The 22,661-nt window shown below is 49.8% G+C and overlaps 1 long non-coding RNA gene across 4 annotated transcripts in view; it reads right to left on the bottom strand.

Moving 5' to 3' along the window:
• Positions 1–4,044: 4,044 nt before the first annotated feature.
• Positions 4,045–22,661, bottom strand: part of LOC119514419 — a 56,794-nt gene continuing 38,177 nt past the window's right edge. For all 4 annotated transcript variants that reach the window (XR_005212822.1, XR_005212821.1, XR_005212823.1 and 1 more), the window contains 3 exons: positions 15,395–15,542; positions 11,999–12,073; positions 4,045–4,276 (listed from right to left, as the gene is read on the bottom strand). This is a non-coding gene — a long non-coding RNA (uncharacterized LOC119514419). The remainder of the gene's footprint in view (positions 4,277–11,998; positions 12,074–15,394; positions 15,543–22,661) is intronic.

A 22,661-nucleotide genomic window follows, 5' to 3' on the forward strand; every position in this document is an offset into this window, starting at 1 on the left:
GGACCACCATGGGCCCTACCTTGTACCCCACACCCCGCTTGTCAAAGGGCACTGCCAGGAACCACCTCTGGGTCCCAGCCCCCTCAGTCTCTGTTTCTTCATCTGTAAAATGGGGCTCATGACACTGGCCGTGCCTGGAGGATGGGGGCACATGTTGTAAATGGCAAAAAAGCTGGACAGATGCCCAGGACTGGGCCTGGGTCCCCAGACCTCCCCAGGGCAATCTGGGGAAAAAAAAAAAATCACCCCACAATATCTGACCATCAGAAGGTCGAGCCTGCAGGGTTTGAGTGTGTGGGGACAGTGGGGGTGACTCTGCTTGCAGGGATCCCAATGGGGTCTCACTGGGTAGCCTCCAGCTCCCCCACCCAGCTACCTCCCTCCTGGGGACACACGCCCGTCACATCCTGTCCCACTGCAAGACCTGCTCAGAGGCCGGCGGCATCTCCGGACTCATCTGCTCCTGGGAGACAGGGGGCTTCCTCGGGGTGCCATGACAGCACACCAGCTCCCCGCCTGGCCCAGATGTGCCGAGCCCCTTCCATATCCTCCTCTTCTGCTCCCTGCACCTGCCAGTCAATTCTAGAAAGATGGCTTCTTCCTGGACTGTTCCTCCAGGGCCTTTTCACCCACAGTGGGGAGTCTCGGCTCTCGCCCTGTAGAAGCCCATTCCCAAACGGCGCAGTTTAAATTATACATTAGCTTTTTAAGCAGCACTTAAAACTGGCAGGGAGACGGATTTTGTCAGTGGTGAATGCCCACCTCAGGCTGCTGAATTTCATCTCAGGTTCGGTGTCAGGCAATAACTTCTCACCTCCCTCCCTTTATTAAGTGACACGGAGCTTGTCTCTGCCTGCGAAGTGAGCCCACCACCTCGGAGCTCCCCCAGGGTCCCCCCTTCTCTCCTTGGGCCTTGAGCCCACCTGCCTGCACCTGCTGTGGCATGGCACCCGCCAGTGGGATGGGGGGGCCGGGCAATGACCCCCAACCCCACAGTACCCAGGCGGAAGCGGGTGGCGCAGTCGATCTGCCCCGGCCATGGCACATCTGCTGTGCATCCCCCATCCCCCAGTGTACCAGTTTGGATATATTATGTCCCCCAAAATGCCAATTCTTTGATGCAATCTTGTGGAGGCAGATGGATTGGTGTTGATTAGGTTGAAATCCTTGGATTAATTTGTTTCCATGGAGATGTGACCCACCCAACTGTAGGTGAAAACTCTGATTATATAATGTCCATGGAGGTGTGGCCCCGCCCATTCAGGGTGGGTCTTGATTGATTTACTGGAGTAGTTTAAAAAGAGCCACGCAGGCCCAGACGCTGCTGCAGCCAAGAGAGGCATTTTAAAGATGGCCATTGAAAGTAGACTTTTGCTACTCCAGAGTTTGCCTGGAAGAAACTAAGAGAACACCCCCAGATACCTAGAAAGAAAGCCATTTTGAAACATAACCTGAAAGCAAAGGAAGAAGATGCCAGCCATGTGTCTTCCCAGAGAACAAAGGTTTTCCAGACGCCACTGGCCATCCTTCAGTGACGGTACCCTGTTGTTGACGCCTTAGCTTGGACACTTTATGGCCTTAAGACTGTAACTTTGTAACCAAATAAACCCCCTTTATAAAAGCAGATACATTTCTGGTATTTTGCATAACGGCAGCATTAGCAAACCGGATCACCCCGTGTAATGACTGGAGAGAGGCACTCTTGTCACCTGCTCTATAATTAAATAATGTCAACATCCTGGGTAACGGGCTCATCTCAAAGGGGCAGGCGGGCCCCCCAAGGCCAGCCTTCCAAAGAGAGGAGGCCAGGCTGCCCGGCAGAAACATCTAGTGAAAACCTACTCTCATCCCTCCCGGTCCCCTCCCCGCACTGCCTCGCCGGGAGGCATCCTTGTTTCTCCAGCCCCCTCCACAGCTTGCCTGTCCTTGATGAACCCCTTCCATCCCAGTGACCCCCTCCCCCTTCTGTGACCCTCCCAGCCCTGAGCCGAGGCCCTCTGGGGAAAATCACTTTGTCAAAAGCCAGAGCAGATCCTCACATCTGAAGCCGCGGTGCAAGGCCCTGGCTGAGGCTGGAGCTTTCCTGCTGCGGACCCTGGCACTCAGCTAAGGCCTGGGGTCTGGCAGTGATGCTGTTGCCAACCCAGGCGCCCCCGGCTATTTACCACGTGAAAAGGTTTCCAGAGATTTCTCTGTCCTAGATAAGCTGTTAAAAGCCAAGATCAATTTGCTTCTGAAAATAATGCAGATCGATATGAACAGTGCTGCCTGGGGACAGGTTGCTTGCCCCCTCTTCCCTTGCTCTACCCCCCTCCTCCCCCAGAGCCTTCCTCCTCTCATTTGTACCCACTCTCCATTGCCTTTTCCAAAGCAAGCCTTGACCCACTTCATCATTCTGGAAGGAACAAGCCCGGGGACCCACATTGAGAGAAGTGGGTGTGTGTTTTCTATGGCTGCAGGGATGTGGGATGTGCGGTTCCTGGGAGGAACCCTCTTGACCCCCTGCCCCTCTTCCTTTGCCTCCCAAAGTCTCCATGGAGCCCAGGCCCAGTTACTGCCTGTACCCAACATTGGTAGTGGCAGGGGACATGAGTGTGAGCAGCTGCCTGGGAGGCTGGAGACCCCATGGGTTGGGGGCGTGGAACTGCGGTCCCACAGCCTGCCTTGCATAGCGGCTCTGCCTTAGATGGGCGGTGTGACCTTGTATGCCGGGGCTTCACCTGACCGAGCTTCAGTGTCCTCATCTGTTCATCAGGGATGATGAGATCCTGTGTGGGCTATTTGCTCGACACAGAGTAAGCACCCAATTAATACTAATAACAGCCAACAGAGAAATGAGCACTTAACGATGCACCGGGTGCTGGTCTAAGCACTTTATCTGTATTAACTCGTTTAACCCTCATGACAATCTAATGATTAGCTACTGGGATTAGCTCCCTGTTTTAGAAATGAGGAAACAGAGGCTCAGAGAGGTTGAGCATCTTTCCCAAGTTTGCGCAGCTAGGAAATGCAGAGCCAGGATTTGAACCCAGGCAGCCTGGCTCTAGTATTCAAGGGCTTCTCCCTGTCCCTGTGATTGGTATTAGTTTTCGTGCTGGGTCAAGCTGGAGGCAGGGATGTGATGCCCAAAGATTGCCGGGCCAGCCCTTGTCCTCGAGAATCTCTGTGGTCTCCAAGGTGAACAGGGAAGAGTCTGGCCCTCCCCGGGGTCTTGCTTTGGCAGAAGCTCCAGCCGCTGAGAATGATTTAACTGCATCAAGCCTGTCTTTCCAGCTATGCTCAGCAGCTTCGCTTGCAAAATGATGATCGAGTAAGATTTAAAAGCCTGGAGAATGGACTATTATTCTTATCAGTGCTAATAAAGGTGAAAACGCTTTATTTCCTGGTAGGATTGCGGCTCAAATGACAAGGCAGACTTCACTCTCCTCCTCCCGGCAAACTCTCGCCTTCCCTGCTTCCAGAATCTTCTAAGATCCCCCCAGGCCTGTGTTCCTGAGAGCCTCAACCTGCCATGCACCCCAGCTCTCTGCAGAAAACATCAAAAAACTCTGAGTCAACAAGACCATGAAATTTCACATACTTTCAGAGATTGTTTCTAGAATTTAGATCCTCTCCCCACACCAATTTCCACCCCAGGTTCCCGATCTTGTGTGGGGCAAGGTTAACTCCCTTGAGGTCCTGGGGACAAGGAAGGGTCCATGGACTTTCACCCACATCCTGCTCCTTTGCCTGCCAGCCAGCAGGATCCCACCCACTCAGATGCACTTTAAAATCCACATGGCAGCCAGAATGCTCTCATTCTGCAAAGAGAAGAGGAGCTTAGATTCTTTCTCTTGCTTTTGCAAATCTTCTGCTCCTCATCCCTCACTTTTCTTTCTCTCCAGAGGGGCTTCTGAGCTGGTTCTCTAAGAGTCCCTTTCCCCAAAGTGCATGTCTGCCCAATAGCAGGTTTTGTAAGGGCTTGTTTTTAGATATGTTGGATGTCCCACACCCATCACCCCTTTCCTTAGAGATGGAAATCAGATGCAATCAGCTGGCTGGATTTATGTATTTTATTTCCACTGCTCTTAGAATACATTTCCAACTCCTCACAGTGCCCTTACAAAGCAGCACGCGAGCTGTCTGTCCAGCTCATCGCAAACCACGCTCCCTCGCTCCTCTCCAGCCACATCCGTTGCCTTTCTGTTCCTTGAACACACCACGCCTTTTTCCTCCTCCACCCTCAGTCAGCCTGGAATGCTTTCCCGTACCTCTTACCGTGCACGGATGCTTCATTCTGGTAAAAGAAAAACTTTTCATGCCATTTAGGATCTCACAGCTTTATTGAGCAATTCATAAATCAGGCAGCATCCAGTTCAGAAAGCCGAGGGGAAGCTCATAGAGGGTGAATGCAGAAGCCAGTGAGGAGGTTGACTGACGTGATGTTTCCGTCTTACTTGGCAGGGGTCTTACAAAGTGGGGAGCAGGTAGTTGCCTAGGAATGAGGAAGTTAGCTGGCAATAACTGATTGGTGGTATGTAAATTTGATTTTCTGGGCAATCGGGGCATTTACAGGAAATAGAAACTAGCTTAGGTTTTTGGTTTTGCTGAGGTTTTTGGTCCCTGTTGGACTTACTAGATTTTTTTTATCAAGGGCTGAGATCAAACTTGACGGAATTAGCGCCACTCTCAGTTACCGTCTGTGGGCTCTAGCTGGGTCTCGTAAGTGATTAACTATAGGTTACAGATGTCACGGGGTTGGTCGTTTTTGTTCTCTTCGTGCTTCTGTCATTGTAGGCATTCAGAGACCATTTGGCGACTTGGCCAGGTACAACCATTTAAAACTTGAGAGGATACAGTGCACCAGTGAGACTATCATCATTGCTAGGAGTGATAAAAAGTCCGATGTTTGGAGTAAGCTTCTGAGTCAAGAACTCTAGGACCCAGAACCAAGTAAGTCAAAGAGAGTAAAGAGCCATCCTGAGGAAGGACTTCCTTGCCTGAGCCATGTGGCTTGTTTGGCTAGTACATGCAACTGCATTCCCGCTTCCCCAGAAGCGTTTCTCCCGGTTCAGCAGGCGGTACTGATGACAGCACCAACTCCTCCTTGCTCAGCCAGCAAGCGGTCAAGCGCAACTCTATTATCTAGAACAATTCTAGCTAAAGAATCTAAAGATTGTTGTTCTGCAGCAATAGCTTTTGCAGAGGGTGCAGCAATTTCTCCTCCTGTTATAGATAAGTTTCTGAACATATTTCTGTTTATGTTGACCCCTAACCAAGGAAATCAGAGTCCAACAGAAGAGCCCATCCAGCATCAGTGACACCCCTGGGCATCTCGTGATCTGCTCAGGAGTGTAAACCAAGTGAGGTAGTCCAGTGTCAGCAATGGATGTGTTGTGAATTTCAGAGGGAACTGCTAAGAGGCCCAGTCCGCACTGTCCTGACTGATGCCAACCATCTATACGCTGAAATGTTTGAGCCTGACTTGATATCATGAATCCCCTTAACTTGGTCTTTAAAATATTACAGTTATTTATCACTGTGCCAGATTTATTAACATAAATGCAAAATTGTTCATGGGCAGCCAGGGTCTTCAGAGCCCACCTGTCCTGTGAGAACACCCATGCTCAGCTCTCAACTCCAGCCTGGAGGCCAAAAGAGCCTTGCAGGTGGTGTTAAAGCTCCGTTTCAGAACCTTGGATATTTATAACTTCTTGCTCCAGGTCATGTGTTCCTAAGGAAGGTAGGATGGTGCCATGAAAGAGAGCAACCCTGTATTACAGTGGGGTCAAGAGTTTGAGGGTATTATCTTTCTTTTGCCTGTTTGAGGCCTGATGTACAAAGGATCCTGTTAGCCTACCAACAGGGCATTTAGTGTAGACAGTATGTGCAACATCACAGGACTCGGTCCAATTTCCAGTTAGCTAACAAAACCATGCAGTTATCTGCAGTTTACAAAGGGGATGCAAAATAACTCAGACAATGAACAGGAGCAGAAGCTGAGGGGCATGCTAGAGTCTTCCATTGAAACAAAATTTCTCTGCAGTCATGCTCCTTTTGATCAAAGATAACCTCAAAAAGGTTCTTCTTATTTAAGCACTTATTTATCCTTAAGCCAATTTGAACAGAGCTCTGTTAAGGAGCATTGTAAGTTAACTTGGTAATACCATCCAGAGGTAGGAAAATAAATAGAGAGCATATAGCTTTAAGTTAAAAGTTTTCAGCCATGAGTCATACATAAAAACAAAGCAGCACAGAAAACATAGAAATACAAAATTCATGAGTTTATATAAGCTATTTTTAGAGTCTTGCAATTCCTTAGTAGACTCTGTGTACCGGTTAAAATAGGCATCCCAGTGTCCCAATTCGGGAGTTCTTTTTCTCAAGTGAACCCCTGAGATGAGTAAATTTGGCTAATTGGAACATCACCCATAGTGGCCATTGCAACTCTAAATTGTCTTGGGTGAGATTTTGCTGTTTGGTTAGGTAGGCACACTTTCTGGCTCCTTAATTTTTGAACACGTGATATGTGGAAGTGCCAGAGGATGAAGAATCAAAGTTTTTAGAGTCTGAGGATTCCATCTTTATCATTTCACTTCTTACTTTGTGCACAGGACAAAGAAACCAGCATTAGCAAAAATGAAACTGCAGATTGCACCGAAAGGCTAGGGACCTGGGCTAAGAATTTGAGCCTTTTCACCAATTAAGATTGACCTGCTAACTTTGGGCTAAAAGCTAGTGAGATTGGAGCGCTCGAACACAAACAGTGGAGCTCGAATCTGAGAGGTGCCCACCCACGACCCTTGAAGATGGCGAGGAGGACAGAGAACTCAAAAGTTTCAAAAGCACCCTCACCTGTCTTTGTCGCCAGAGCCACCAGCAGTCGCCATCGTGGTCAGCAAAACTCATAAAAGAAAAACCTTTCATGCAATTTAAGATCTCACGGTTTCATTGAGTGATTCCTGAACCAGGCAGCATCCCATTCAGAAAGTGGAAGGGAGTTCCGGAGGGGGTGGAAAGGGGACGCTTGTATAGGGTGAGTGCAGGGGCAAGTGAGATGTTCTGATTGGCAGATATGAAGCCGCCATTTTATTTCCGGGGGGGAGGGGTGGGTCTTACAAAGTGGGGAGCAGATGGTTGCTTAGGAATGAGGAAGTTGGCTGGGGATAACTGATCAGCTGTATTTAAATTTGGTTTTCTGGGTAAGCCAGGCATTTACAGGAAATAGAAACTGGCTTAGGTGTTTGGCTCGGCTGATGCGGGGCTCAGCATGGGCGTCTCCAAGCTGGGGTCTACCAGATTTTACTTGCCAATTCTCATCCTTCAGGTCACCCCTTCAGAGAAGTCTGCCTTCTCCACCCCATAAATGAAGTCTCCCTCTGCTCCTCCATCCCAGTAATCTGATTCTTTCTCTCACAGCACTTATGACCGTCTGTAGTCACACTCTAGGATGATTGTTGTTGTTGGTGGTGGGGGTGTTGGTGGTGATCGTGTTGTGTGTGTGATAGTGTGTGTGTGTGTGTGTGTGTGTGTGTGTGTGTGTGTGATCTGTCTTTCCCTCTGGGATTCAGACTCCCTGAAGTTAGGAACCTTACATGTGTTGTTCATTGTTGTCCTCTCACTGCCTAGGGCCATGGGTGGCACATAAGCAGTTGGGAAGTATTTGTTGACAGTGAATGCTCTTGCTGGAACAAAGCCTTCTGGAAAGGAGCTTGCACCCGTGGGACACAGGACATGTTTTCAACCACTTGCAGACCTCCCCATCCCGCTCCTGCACCCCTACATCTAGTCTAGCCTAGACTTCTAGTTCCCAGAAGGTGCCGAGTTTTCTCAAGCCTCTGGACCTTTGTGTCAGTTGCATTCTTTCTCTAGGGCTCCCCTCCTTTCCCTCCATCACCTCCCCAATTCTCATCATCCTTCCAGCCCACTGGGACATCACCTCCCCTGGGAAAACTCCCTTGTGCACTGCCCCTCCAAGCTGCGATGAGCTGGCCCTCCCCTGATTCTGTTTAGCCTTTCTTCTTCCTAGATCTACATTACCTTTGCAGAAGGTCTGCTGCCTGGCTAATAGCACTTGAGCTCTTTTAAAGCCAGGAACGTTGTCTTTTCTCCCCAGGGCATTAGTAGCTGGCTCTGTACCAACTGCATAGCAGATGCCTAATAAATGCCTGTTGCATTAACAAATGAATCAACCCCTCAACAAGGGGAGGTAGACGGAAGGTTTGGGATGTACTGGAGGATGATGGTTTTAAACTGATGGCTGGATAGCAGCATTCAGAATCATTTTCAGAATCAAGATTCCATGTACTCAGTCTGATTCCTATAGGGAGGGTGGGGGGATGAGGATAAAACTACTAGGAAGTCACCCTCTCATGGAGCTGCTTTGGCGTAGACGTGAACTGCTGTGCATACTGATAGGAAACCCAGGGTGTTCACTTGGACTTGGACTTGGCTCATGGCAGTGGGGCAGACTATTCTCTTCTCCTCTTTGGCTGGCAGCCTCTACGATGGTCTAAGATGGTCTCCATCTCCTCTCCTTGACTGTGGGCTGACCTTGCAACTTGTTCTAATCAGTACAATAGGGCAAAGATGATGGGACATCAATTGTGTGGTTAATCTCCACAGATTGTAGCATTTGTCCTGCTAGTAGACTTCTTCCGTTGCTGCATTCATTGCATGGCAACCTCTGGCCAACAGTCAGCTGGGACCTGAGGACCTCAGTCTAACAACCACTGAGGATCTGAGATTTACCAACAACCACCTAAGTAAACACAGACCCAGCTCCTTCCCCAGCTGAGCCTTCAGATGAGACCCCAACCCTGCCCTGCCCAGCACCTTGATGGCAGCCTGCAGCAGACCCAGAAGCAGAGGATCCAGCTAAGTTGTGCCCATATTCCTGACCACAGAAGCTGTGAGATAATAAATGTGCATTGTCTTAAGTCACCTTGTTTTGGGGTAGTTTGTTACATAGCCGAAGATAACCAATACACCACCCAACCCCTGATCAACACCAGGTCATACCTAATTCTACGGCTGACAGCATAGAAGCACGTAAGCCATAGACTGTCTTCTACTTCGTGGCCATGTGGTCTTGGACAAGTTACTTGGCATCAGCTCTCAATGAACTGGGCCATAATAATATTACGTACCTCATGGGATAAGAGTGAGGATTAAATTAGAGAATGCATGTAAAATGCTTAGGGCAGAGATAATATTAATAGTATTACTATCAATTATATCATATACATACTGATGATATTTATTACTCTAAGCCATCATGGGCTTACGTACTGACCTCAGTTAGCACATAGAACTGATCACTTACCATCCAACCCCTGAAGGGAGGGGCTCTAGGGCAGAAAGCAACCTTTATCCACCCATCCACCCACCCACCCTCAGAGGTCAAGGTCTCCATCTGCACCCTTGAAACCCACCTCCTCCCCTCTGCCCGGGCATCCTGACATGCTCACTTTTGGCCCACCAAGAGAGGAACTGCACACAAAGGTTGAATCATTCCACTATTTGCAAACACATTTACAATCCAGTCAGGATCCATTCCCCCTGATTGTTAAGGGGAATTCAATACCAGATCATTACAATTAAATCCCATTATGGACAGTCAGAACATAAAACAGTTCCTGGCAGGAATACGCCCATGCAGCCTGAACGCTATGGCTCCGGCTGCCATCAGTGATCTCAGCTGAGCGGTGCCTCCCGGCTGGAGGGCTCCACATTTGCTCCCAGCCACAGAGCCTTCCCCCATATCCAGGAAGAGGATCTTTTAGGGGTAATCTCTGTGCTGGCCTAAGTCATGAGAGTTTACTCTGGAGCTAGAATGGTTCCTCCTATAGCTGTCACCATGGTACTAGGTACACCACAGAGGACAGTGATGAATTGTGGGGTGGGGAATTGGAGGGTGCCAGGCAGGGTTCCATCCTCTTCTGCAAGAGGCTGGGACCTGGCATCTCCTCTTGGCCTCCACACCTTGGGGATCTTCCCAGTTTGCATCGGGAAATTTGTTCTAGCTTGGGACCAAGATATCTGCAAATTGGATGCAGCTGGTGAGATTGTCTGCAGGCCAAGAGTGGATCCTGGGGTTTGGAGAGAAGATGGAAACCCCATGTGGCAGGATAAGAGCAAAAAGCACACCGGAAACAAGAGTCTGAGCATGATTTATGTCCTGGGTTGTGGAGATCCTGTCACTGGCTTCCTTTAATAGAATTTGACCCCCACTTACTTTTTTAAATTGCTTGTGGGCATGTGGACACCCCTGAGGCTTGGTATCGCAGGTGTCCGGGGCCTCCGCTGGGACATGAACCCATGTACATTTGTTCTCTCATTCTCTCAAGGTGATGGTGCAGAGATGTTAGGAGATGGGGGGAGGGTGCTGCAGGCACCTGTTGCCTACATCTTGGGAAACCTGGTGTGTGTGAGAATGTGTTCATAGGTGTGTGTGCATGTGTGCATGTGTGGGTGCCTGTGCCTGGGTATATGGGCACAGGGTTGTGTGTGTGGCTGTGTGTGCACAGACATGTGTGTGCACGCATGGGTGTTTGTGTGTGTGCATGAGTGTAAGTGTGTGTGAGTGGGTTTTTGTGAGTGTTGTGTTCATGGGTGTGTGTGTGGGGGGTGTGCCTGCGAGTGTGTGTGGGGTGTGCATGGCTATGTGAATACACGGCTAATGAATGTCCCGGATGTGCTCAGGAAATCAGGATCAAATAACTACTATTAGACCTATGCTTCTGTTTCACTTTCTATTTCCAAAGCTAATTGTCAAATGTAATAGGCATCTATTTTTCATAGATATGTTGGCACTTCACAAGCCAAGTAATTTTTTTAGCAGACAGTCAAACTTGGAAAATAATACATTTTGTATCCTCTCTGGTCCAATGGCCCCTCTCAACCAGACAACTAAGTTAGGGAAAAGAAGGCTAATCAGAAGGATGATGCACCAACCTGCTCATTAGCCCTCTGGCACCAGAGCCAGGAGCTGCCACTTTCCACTCGAGTGTACTAAAACTAGTGTGAGCAGAGACAAGCATGACTTCTCTCCCTAAAATCCAGGGCCTGGAAGGCAAGCTGTTGTGCAGCCGCCAAGGAGGCCTCACACCCGTGTGGGGCCCGAATCAGATTCACAATGTGTGTGCAATCTCCAGGAGGCTATGTTCTTTGTGGGAAACATCTTGGTAGGTTTCATGCCATGTTCAGTGGGAAATGGGATTATACGGGTTTGCAGCTTGTTACCTGTGGCTTCCACAGCCTTCATGCTGTGTACCTGCAGCCAGAAGCTGCCAATGGAGCAAATAGCTGCAGCCCTGCTAGGAAACATCCCAACTTGCCCAGTGTTTACCCTACTTGCCCTTCCCCCCAATGGCCAGAATGACTAAACTAAAGGCTGTTACTGAGGAGGAGGGTCTATTAGTTAGGATAGGCCAAGCGAGGCTCCAATAACAAACAGCTCCCCAAATCTCAGTTGCACAAACATTAAAAGTCTATTTCTAATTCCTACTATATTTCCATGGGGGCTCTGGCCCTGCATTGTTACGTCATTGTTCTTGTTCCGGACCCCAGGCTGATGAAGCAGCCACGACCAGAAACTTTGCTGATGACCATACGGAGGGAAGAGAGAACCATGGTATGTTTCACATCAACAATGACATGCTCAGCCCAAAAGTGACACAACTCATTGACCAGAGGTGACCGTGTGCTTCTGTCCAACAAGGGACTAGTTAGTGCAACTCTACTACATGCACAGAGTAGGAGAGAATCCGTGTGGACAAATGGCACTTATGCCCATCATGAGGGTGATTAAGTGGCCCAAAGTGAGCCAGTGGGGAAAGCAACAAATAGGCAGATCTGATTCAAGTAAGAAAAAACTTTCTAGAGATTTATTGGGGTGGAATGGACTTCCAGGGAAGGTGGCACAGCCATTTGTAGAGGTGGCTCCAGCAAGAGTTGGGAGTAGAATTAAATCTTTAAGAAGCCTTCCAAACCAATGAAATCAGCCTTCATCACTCACCTGGTTTTAAATAACCCTCGTCACATGGAGGTTGTAATTCAGATTCTTGTGGGATTCAGCAGTCTAAAGGAAAAGCTGAAATGAGGAAACAGCACTGAGGTTGGGGTTGAGGGGAGGCAGGGTGCACTATGGACACAGTGCTATTAAGGCCAAGGTTGTGATTTTAGTGTCCAATCTGTGGTCACCAATGCACTTTACCTTTTGTTCAACATCCATTCCACAGACGTCTCCTAATACCTACTACATACCTGGCACTGGTATACAGTGGTGCTCAAACAGAGGTGGCCCTTGTCTGTGTCCTTTTGGATCTGCTGCAACCCCCACCTCCACCCCTGCAGAAGGCACTGGGGCCCTTTCTTAAGTTGCTGGTGGGGGGTCCTTTGAAGGGCAGGTGAATCCTACTCAATTCTGGGGACCAAGGGCTGAGGCCACCACAGTCACCTGCCACGGGGTGGACTAAAGGATGGAGCAGGCCCGAACCAGTGGACATCCGTCACCACTTGCTGGAAACTAGTGATCGGCCCCAGTCTCCCCAGTTTGGCCCATTAATGGGCAGGAAAGAAGGCCCCAGAAAACACCCAAGGAGACATCCAACTGGCAGCCTCCGTGAAGGAGCTGGGAAGTGTGGCCGGCAGACCCTACGATGCACCCCAGTGACCCCCACCTCCTGACAGTCGCACCCTCGAGGGTGGGCAGGACCTGAGTCCTGCTTCTAACTAATAGAACATGGCAAAGGGCATGAGAGTGGCCTCTGGACCTCAGTCCCACAGCCCTCAAGGAACTGAATCCTGCCAATAGCCAGGAGAGCTTGGATGCGGACCCTTCCCTGGCTGAGCCTTCAGATGAGACCCCAGCCCTGGCCAATACCATGTTGGACTCCCGACCCACCCCCAGAAACTGTGAGATAATAAGTGTGGGCTATTTTAAGTCACTTCATTTTGAGGTAATTTGTTTCACAGCAGTAGATAACTAATACAATTGGAGGAGAGGTGGGACATACACTAATGTTTAAGATCTGGGTATGGATCTAAGCCAGAGAGAAAAGCCAGGCCAGGGTCTGGCCCAAAATGGACATAGGGAGCAGCACATGGGGGCCTGGGCAAAGGGGAAGGCCAGACCATCTGCAAAGCCAGGCCAGGAGCCCCCTTCCTCTGCCCAAGATGTCACCAAGAGGAGAAGACTGGATGGAGCAGTGCATTTAACCCTCAAAGAGCCCGGCCGGTGGAGAGCCTCACCCTGCCCTTCGCGTATCCCAGCCAATTGAGTTATCAAATACAAATACAGATCTTTACAAATGGAGCTAATGATAGCTCTCCTGTAGTAGGCATCTGCTAGGGCCCAAGCTCAGTTTTTCTGCCAACATGATCTCAATTTATTTTCATGATGACCTTGAAAAATGGAGACCAATTTAAGGATTAGGAAACTGAAATCCAGAGAGACCAAGTCACTCACTGAAGGTCATACAGCTTATAAGTGGCAGAGCCGCATTCAAACCCACATGGGGCCCCAAAGCCAGCCTTCTTTTTACTTCTCCCTCCGTTGCCCCCCACTGTCTTCAGACAAGCAGATGGTCCTCTGGGAGCCGCCACACTTTCCTGGCTCCCTTCCATGTTTCCCAGACTTCAAGATCAATGCCAAGCCACGGTCTCCCCCGTACAACATGGAGTGGCTGACCCTCCCACCCCCTTTTCACACCTACTCAAACTGGCCATCATCCCTCTCATAAAACCTAATGCCCATTAAAAAGTGTTTCCTCACCCATCAGCACCCGGATTGCAAAAATATAACAAAAACTCCATCTTTCGCTTAATTTAAAGATACTTATGTCACCCTTTGAAATGTCAAACGTTCTCATGAAATCGTCTCACACTTGGGCTGACAAAGGGCCGGCCGGATCTTTGGGAGACACTGTAATCTTAATCAATTAGGAATAAAGTAGTTCCAGCAGCGTGGCAATAAAAGAATGCTTTAATTTTAGAGCTAATTAAATATCAACAATTGAAATGCAGCAACAGACACTTAACCTGCAGTAACCCATTATTTATTGGGACTATAATGCATTGACTCCGGATGTGAAGTGAGTTGTAGTCATTTTAATATCAGCTGTCACAGTCTAGCGGCTCCCTTTTGTTTTGCTCTGGCACAGTCATCTCTCGGGCCCTGCCGGGACCACTCTGGCACCCGCGCTTGACACCAGATTAATTAAGGCAAAGCCCCACACAGGACTGAGTGGCCCAGGATGGCTCGGCCTTGGGCAAATCATCCCCGTGACCAAGGCCCAGGGCAGTGGGGTGCCTGTGGGTGTGAACCCATTTGTAAATAGGACCTTGTGAAGACATTATTTTTAGTTAAGGTATGGCCCAGCTGAATCAGAGAGGGTCTTAATCTGTATGGTTGTAAGCCATTTAAAGAGAGGAAATTCAGACATCTGGATACAGTCAGAGAAGACAGAAGTCAGAGAAAGCCCAGGCGAGCAAGGACCTTGCCCTGAGACAGAGGACAGCCACCTCCAGAACGCTGCTGGCTCTGGGAGACAGCACGGCCTGGCTGACATTTCGGTTTTGGCCCTGCATTGTCACATCATTGTCCTTGCTCCAGACCCCAGGCTGATGGAGAGGCCACCACCAGAAACTTTGCTGATGACCACGTGGAGGGAAGAGAGGACCGCAGGACGTCTCACAAGCAAATTTCACTTCTAGCCTTCCAATCATGAGACAATAAATGTGTGGTATTTGTCATAGCAGCTCTGGCAAACTAAGACACATACAGAAAATCCATTCTCTTGCATATGTGAATTTTTCATAATAAAAATGAAACGTTTCAGAATAAGCAAATTTGTAGCATCACCCCCACTCTGGGTGAAAAGGATGCTGGACTTGGAGTCAGGCAGACCTGGGTCCAACTTGGTCATTTACCAGCTGACCTTGACCCAGTCACCTCTGCTGACCTCAGGGTCATCTGCAGTCAAAAGGGAAATGTAGGCCTTGCCCTTCTAATGATCAGTTTGGGGAGGATCTCGAAACAACGTGGCTCAAAGTGCTATTCACGGAGTTATTGTGTTAAAGCGCCAGGCAAGGGCTTCCTGCCCCATTACCCCAGACCCTGTCCCGCTCCCCAATTCACCCGGCCCCTGTGAGGCCCCCCTCCCCACAGGGCTGCCCTTGCATCCCGGCTCCAACAGCTTGTCCCTCCAGTTCCTAGTCCCCTGCCCTTGCCCCTGGTGCTCCCGAAGCGGGGGACCCTCAGTTCCCACCTCTGAAGGGACGCGGTGCCTTCACTCCCCCCACCCTACCCAGGACGGTCGTCAGGGAGCCCGGTGAGAACTCCTTCCCGCGCATCTCAGGAAATTCTCGAGCTGCGGAGGAGAAAGACTGGGAACATATGGCTCCCTCTTACCCGATGTGAGAACTTGGACACGGTGCTGGTCTCGGTCTCACTTTCCTCATGTGCATGATGAAGAGAATGCAAGTCACTCCCTCGCAAGGAGTTCTGTGGGGAAGGCACGAGCTAACGGGTGCAGAGTATTTCGAGAACCTGGGACCGTCTGGCAGATATTATGTAATCGACAAACAGAAAAAATGACAATTAGTATAGCACTAAATTCCACGTATATTTTAAAAGAATCAGCTACATTTTTCCTTCACTTTTTCCGATGATATTTATGAGTAAATTTAACTGAGGTCGTTGGCTGATATCACTGTGCTGGAAGCCGGCTGATGAGGTACTAAGACCTTGATATGCCTCGATCTACCGTTCTAGAAATATTTACAAGGAAAAAGAAAAGGAGAAAAGAGGCAGCTTTCCATACAATGGCAGCTTTCCCTAGAAAACTTCAGGAAGAAGTAGCCAGTCTGCGGTTATAATGATGGTTGCCATGGAGGCTGATTCTCCCAGCAAAATACATGCCTTCCTCAGGGAGAGAACGGCGTTTTTAACCTGAGCCTGTTGGCTCGGCTTTGTTCTCTCCTCTCATTGCAGTGTACAGAGGCGCAACTCTGGAATGGAAAGCATGAGCACATGGGGATAAAGAGTCATAGGAAAAAACAAGCAAACAAACAAAAATTTCCTCGGAGCACACCTAGAGAGACTACTTATCCCCACTTATCCATCTCCCTTCCTAGAGGGAGAGCTTTGCCTAAACAAGGTAAGGCCAAGAGGTTCTGCCTGGAGACCAACTCTGACAAGAGTGCAGTGTTGAGAAGGATTCTGAGGCATGTTCCCAGGTAAGCTGTGAAAGAGGCTATGATGCATTAGCCACGTCTTCTCAATGTGCTGGAGGAGAATTGTGACAGCCCTCTGGTTCCGTGATCAGTTTTCCATGGCCCTTTTTCCTAGTTCACTTTGAATTCTGAAACTTGGTCAAACCTTATAGCCACCAGTAACCATGGGTTAGAAGTGACAGCCCCAGGCATCAGACAGGATAGGCTGAAGCCTGAAATGTGGCAGCCCCGGAAGAGTTCCCAACGCAGAGCAAACCTACTTGTAAACAAATCGCATATTTTATTGTTCTTGCCCAAGAAATGCGGCTGCCCTCATTGCACATGAGACCAGAGGGGAAAGTCTAATACCCCATGTCCAGTATTAGCCTAACCATTTCCCAGGAATGGGGACCAGGTCATGAATCTAGACATCCCTAGAGGGGTTCATCAGCTCCTGGGTGTCCACCAAGTGCTCAGAGCAGAAGTGTTACCCACAGGGGTTCAGGGCTCAGGGCCTTAGAGTCACACCTTGTTTTATGAACAGGCTGTCAAACCTGAGGCCTGTGACTTCACCTCCCTCAGCCTCAGTTTCCTCATCTGCAAAATGGGGATCAAAATAGTATCTGCCTAGTACATAGAATGGCCACGTAAGTCATTGTCCAAACTGGGACAGTTCTGAGAATTATTTATGATTTCACCAGGACAACCGGCATAAGCAGGAATCATTCCAGGCAAACCCAGGGGTGTGGCCACCCTCCTAATGGGGTCATGCCTAACGGGAACGTGTATAGGTCCGGGAACAAGTTATAGGAGCCTGTGTGCTGATTCCAACTCTCCTTGTCCATGCAGGACTTGCTGCTGTCCCCATCTCGCCTCCATTATCACCATCTCCCTCTATCCTGGGTCATTTCCACCAGCACATAAGCACATAGTAATAGTTCTATCTTTAACAAACAAAACAAAACAAAACAACCAGCCAGGCCCCTGCCCCTTTGACTGGTACCACATCTCTCCTCTCCTTTTTAGAGAAGACCTCCTCCAGGCTACCCCTGCTCTCTAGCTCCAGTTCCCTCCTGCAGGGGCTTCCTCTTCACTCAGTGGCTGCCAAAGTCCTCCCTGTGGCCTCCGTGGCCATGGGAGACCCTTCCCTGGCTGACCCCTGTACCCGTCGCCCTCTGTCCTCTGATTGTTCCTCAGACCTGCCAAGTCCTCCCCCATCCTGCAGCCTTCGCATTGGCTATTCCCCCTGCCCGGAACACTTTTCCCCGTGCAAGCACATGACTCACCCAGCATGTCACTCAGGTTTCTGTTCTAGCCCCTTCCCTGCCTGTTTCTTCAAAGCACTTCTGCATCCTGAAATTAGATCGCGCAGTCATTGAACCCCGGGAAGAGGGGATGGGGTTTTGCTCTCCCTTTCTGGAACATAAATATCAGAGTCAGGACATGTTTGCTCACCACTGTTTCCTCCCAGCTCACAACAATGCCTGGCACATGGCAGGTGCACAATCACACTACTTCTTGAACGAATGACATGGTAATTATTATCAAGGCTTAGAATAATTAATTCATAGCACATGCTAATATCATTAGCAATAATTTACAGATTCGACTGACCAGGATATCCAAGCATGTTGGAGATTTTTTTCTGAGCTGACTCCCACCCCTACCCCTTCCATCTCACCCCCCTTTTGAGAGATGTAGGTTTCAGGAGGGCAGGTGGGAGGCCCCTCAGCGGCAGTTTTCCAGAGGGACTCTGCACTTCCCGGGTTTCAGGCTCCTCTGATGCCAGGCACTGATTGTGCAGCCAGGCTGGCCCGGGCAGACCTGCTGGAAGCAAATCCCGGTCCAGAGGAGGCCGGGCCTGAAGGAGGTGAACCATGGTGAAGGGCAGCCTGCCAGCCCCCGCTTGCAGGCCTGGGGCACAGCCTTCGTGGCCCAAGGCTCGGGGGGTCCCCCCGCAGCAGGCTCAAGGAAGGGTGTGGCCGAAGCGGGATCTGGGCGGGCCTTTCCCCACCCGGGAAAGGCTGAGTCCTGGCGGGCGGGGTCCTTGCTGAAAGGGTTATACAGAATCACACTTTCCCGGAGACACCCTCACCCCACCTGACGACCTGGGACCTCCGCCCCGCTCGCCCCATCCAGGTGAGCTGAACAGTCTGGCTGGTTCTCCCTTCGCCCATCCCTCCCCCATCACACGGTGCTCACCTCCAGCCCCCTTTACTACAGCGCGTCACCACCAAAGCCGGACTGAAATGCCAGCTCTCCCCCTTTCTGGTTCTGTAACTTTGAACAGGCCATTTGACCCAGAGCAGAGTTAGTATTTTAGGCCTCGCCGGCCTCGGGGTCTCTGTGGCAACCACTCGACTCTGCCCCTTGTAGCGGAAAGCAGCCCTGGAAGAGACTAAACCGAAGAGCGGGCCTGCGTTCCAATAAAACTTTATTTAACAAGCAGGAGGCGCCATATTTGGTCTGCGGCAGTAGTTTGCTGACAGTCCGGTAATAGGATCACTGAGACGTTGATACAAACACAACTGCTCAATAAATGTCAGACTTTTTGCCACCTGTGGCTCGTTCCTTTGGGTAAAGGAGACTTCCTCGTCTACAGCGACCCCCGACCCCTTCCCCCAGGCCGCACCCCGGCCACAAGCAGCCCCAGCTGTGCCTCAGAGGCACCCACGCGCTTGGGGTTGAGCTCTCCCCTGGAGGCCTGCAGACGCCGGCTGCTGTGTTCTTGTTTATCTCCCGGGGGCGGCGGGAGGGACGCCCAGGCGGGGCCCCTGTCCGGGGAGGTGGGAATGTGTTAGCTCCCGATTAGGCCGCAGAACACAACAAAGGCACCCAGGCCCGGGAGGCAGCCCCTGCCTCCGCCTCGGCTGAGCCTACTGGGCCGCCTCGTGCTTGATTTCCTTCTCTGCGGCCCCCACTTCGCTTTTCCTCTTTTTTTCTTTTGCTCCTTCTGCCCCCTCCCACTCTGCGTGACAACTTGCCCCGTGCCCGCCTGCTTCCCCCGCCATCCCCGCTGCTGCCCAGCTTCTCCTCGAGTCCCCAAAGAGCGTGGCTGTTGCTGACAGGGAAATCCAAGCTTACTGGGTTACTTCCTCGTTAAGGAGCTGGGCTGGTTCCCGGCCCCCTGTGTTGTGGACCGGGGCTGCCTCCCCTCCCCGCCTGCCTTCTGCAGCCCTCAGGCAGATGCTTAGGGTCCCACCTGCCACTAGAGCACCCCAGAGGCTGCAGGGTGGTGCCCAGCTCCGCTCCACCCCCCCCCACCTTTTCAGCAGTTCAGTTTCACAGCCAGCTCCCGATTTTACCTGCTAGAACAGAAGGGATGTGACTTGCCCAAGGGCACACAGTCCTCCCCTTAAAGGAGGCTGCTGGCTTGGTCCTGCCCAGCCGAGCGGCTGGTTCATAAGAGCTACCTTTGGCTTCGGGGAAGTCTGCTTCCTGGGAAGGCTGTGAGGGGGCCAGGTGGCCCGATTCCCCAAGAAAAAGGAAAGAGGAGCTGAACTGCAAGAACACACCCACCACCACCTTCCCAGCCCACTGCCCCCCATGTCTGTTGGACACACTCCTCTGAGTTTTGCATTAACTTGGGCTGCCCCCGCCCCGGGTCTCCCCTGGCTGGAGTCAGGGGCTTCCCCACCTGCCAGTAACCCCCCCCCACCCCCCCCCCAGGAAGCTAGTGCCTCATCTCTGGCACCCCCACCTGCTTAACTTACTAAGAGCTCCCGCCTGTCCAGGGCTCCCTCCGCACCAGGTAGCCTGTAAGAGCTTTACAACGAAACCAAGGTTTGTTATTTTAAAAGCCGGCTGCATGAGGAGGCTTTCGCTCCAGGGCCACGGAAGATTTACTGGTTCTTTTGTTTAGGAAAACACTTTAATGGGCCTGTGGGCCCCTGGATACTTCTAGATAGGAGCAGGTTGAAACAAAGAAACATAGACTTGCTCTGCATCATAAAATAAAAGGAAGTTTAGGTTCCCAGAGCAGCCCAGGAAAGAGGGGAGGGGACCTGGAAAGGGAGTCTCGGGGGAGGGTGGTGAATGAGAGGGAAAGAGCAGCCGGTTGCAGCCTGGGAGACCTGGCTGCCATGGATGGAAGACTGCAGCCAGTAAGAAGTATTTTAAGCCACATAATTGAATCTCGGAATGAAGTTCCTGCAAAACCCCCTTCCCTGGGGCGAGGGCCCCCTAAGCAAGCGCCACCTGGTAATGGGCATTCTCTGTTCCCCAGACTGTCCAGGTAAAGGGTCCAAGCCTTGGCTACAGGCTGCCTGATGCTTTCTGATTATAATGCAGCAGTTTGAATTCATGAACTGATGCTCTCTTTGAATTGTAATGTGTGAAAAGCTTTTAGCATCTGCTTAAGAAGGGTGAGTTTTGCCTAAAGAGCCCTAGGTGCTGCCAGTCCTGGCTGCTCAGTTAAGGTTAGGCTCCTGGACTTGGCCCTTTCAGGAGGGGGCTGCTTCTGGGGAACACCTGTTGGAGCTTGTTGACCGAAATGCTGTCCCTCCACCAGCCAGCAAAGGAAGGACCCAATACAAAGGCACAACAAGGATCATGAAATCCACAGATGGCTCTGCTCTCCTCTCTTGTCTTAGAGACAAGGAGTTGGATGCAGGTAGTTTATTTGGGGGACGATAGCAAGAAACATGTCACTGGGTGGAGAAAGTAAGACAGGGAAGAGAGAGAAATCAATTAAGGGGTACCAATACTGCAACTGAATCTCAATTCCACTGGGGATCTCTGAAGAATCATGGAGAACAGGCTTTGGGATTGTCTCTCGAGGAGACTGGGAAGCTGAAGCATTTACACTGACACTTGTCCTGCTTGGTTGAGGATTACCCCTGAGGCATTAAATTCCCCAGCTTCTAGGCTGTCCTGTACGCAGGTGGCACAGGTTGTCCGAGTTCCTGAGGCGCTGGGGAAAGATCTCCAGCAGAAAGGCTGAAAAGTGCAGGTGTTTGCGGTCCTCAGCATGCCTGGGAACTGGCCAGCACAGCTGCAGCTGGAATTCAAGATGGGCTGAATGGTTTTGGCATGGAGTATCAAAAGCATTTGCTATCACCCCCAATCCTAATGTCACCAAAGCTGATCCCAGAGAGGAATTTACAGCCTCTACCGGTGCTGCTAGAGGTGCAGATAAGTTGGAAAAGCTTGCTCTTGCAGCCTACTTCCCCAGAAATTCCTTAGATTTCCACCTACTATACAACAATATTTAAACAAAGGAAGAGCAAATCCTGGAGAGAGAATTAAGACCCATATTTCTGGGATTTTTAAAATGGGTTTATCTGCCTAAGAGGCAGAGAAATGATGAATTTAGGAAAATTGAGGACAAATAAGGCAGAGTTTGTAGCCATATTATATAAAGACCTGCCATATTCAATAAGAAAACAATCATGAGCCAACAGGAAATAACAATTTCAACCTCACTAATAACAAAAACAAATTAAGACAAGGTATTGATTTTTTTCCTATTACATTGGCAAAAAAGGTTGTGAGACTGATAAGAGCCATAGTTGGTGAGGGCGTGGGGCCACAGATGTTCTCATGCCATCACTCTTTGTGGAGGGCAGGTTCGCAGTATGTATTAAAATGAACAGATGAGCAGTTTCCTTGACCTTGTGGTTGCACGTTTAGATGTGTCTCCCACAGAAATATCACCATAAGTACACAAAGATGTTATGCACAAAGAAGTTCGCTTTAGTTACAGTAACAAGATTTGGACCCATCTAAACATCTCTCAGAGATATGGTTAAGTGATTGCATATCTATGCATGAAAAAATTAATATTAAGGGCATTAAAATATTAAAAAGAATGAGATAGACTTGTACAATGGCCATTAAGTAAAAGAAGCAGATCTCAGAGCTAGTGTTTTTTCATGATTCTGTTTTTGTAAAATAAATAAAACTAGAGCTATCTATTTGTGTGTACGAATGCATTATAAAATATCTGAAAGGGTATATCCCCAAAAAGGGAATGAAATTGGAGTGGGGACTAGCTTGGGAAGGGGGTAGTTGTAGGAGGTACAGTAAAGATGAATTTTTAACTTTATCTACTCTCAGTTTGCTTGAGCTACCTTTACAATGAGCATGTATTATTCATACAGTTTGATGAACTCCAACAAAATCTAAAACATTGGGAATACATAGAATTTGAGAGGATCCTAGCAACTCCCTATGCCTAAATATGCTTTGTTAGATCTTTGTAGGACAACTGCAGATCCATTTCGTGAGTGGCAAGTTGGGCATCGGAAACACAGCATGAGATCCCAAGGTCACTAATCTTCCAGGGCTCAACTTGGCTTACTCCAGGCTGATCTCCGGAACAGCTCTTAATGTGTATCTAAGGGAGATGTAACTGCTAGCAAGCACTGCATACAAAGCATCCCCAAGCATCATGGCTTAAAACAACCACCATTTATTATTGCTCATGAGCGTACATGTTGGCTGGGCTGGGCTTGGCTGATCTC

This window comes from Choloepus didactylus, chromosome 18 (assembly GCF_015220235.1).
Source record: "Choloepus didactylus isolate mChoDid1 chromosome 18, mChoDid1.pri, whole genome shotgun sequence".
Classification (NCBI taxonomy): domain Eukaryota; kingdom Metazoa; phylum Chordata; class Mammalia; order Pilosa; family Megalonychidae; genus Choloepus; species Choloepus didactylus.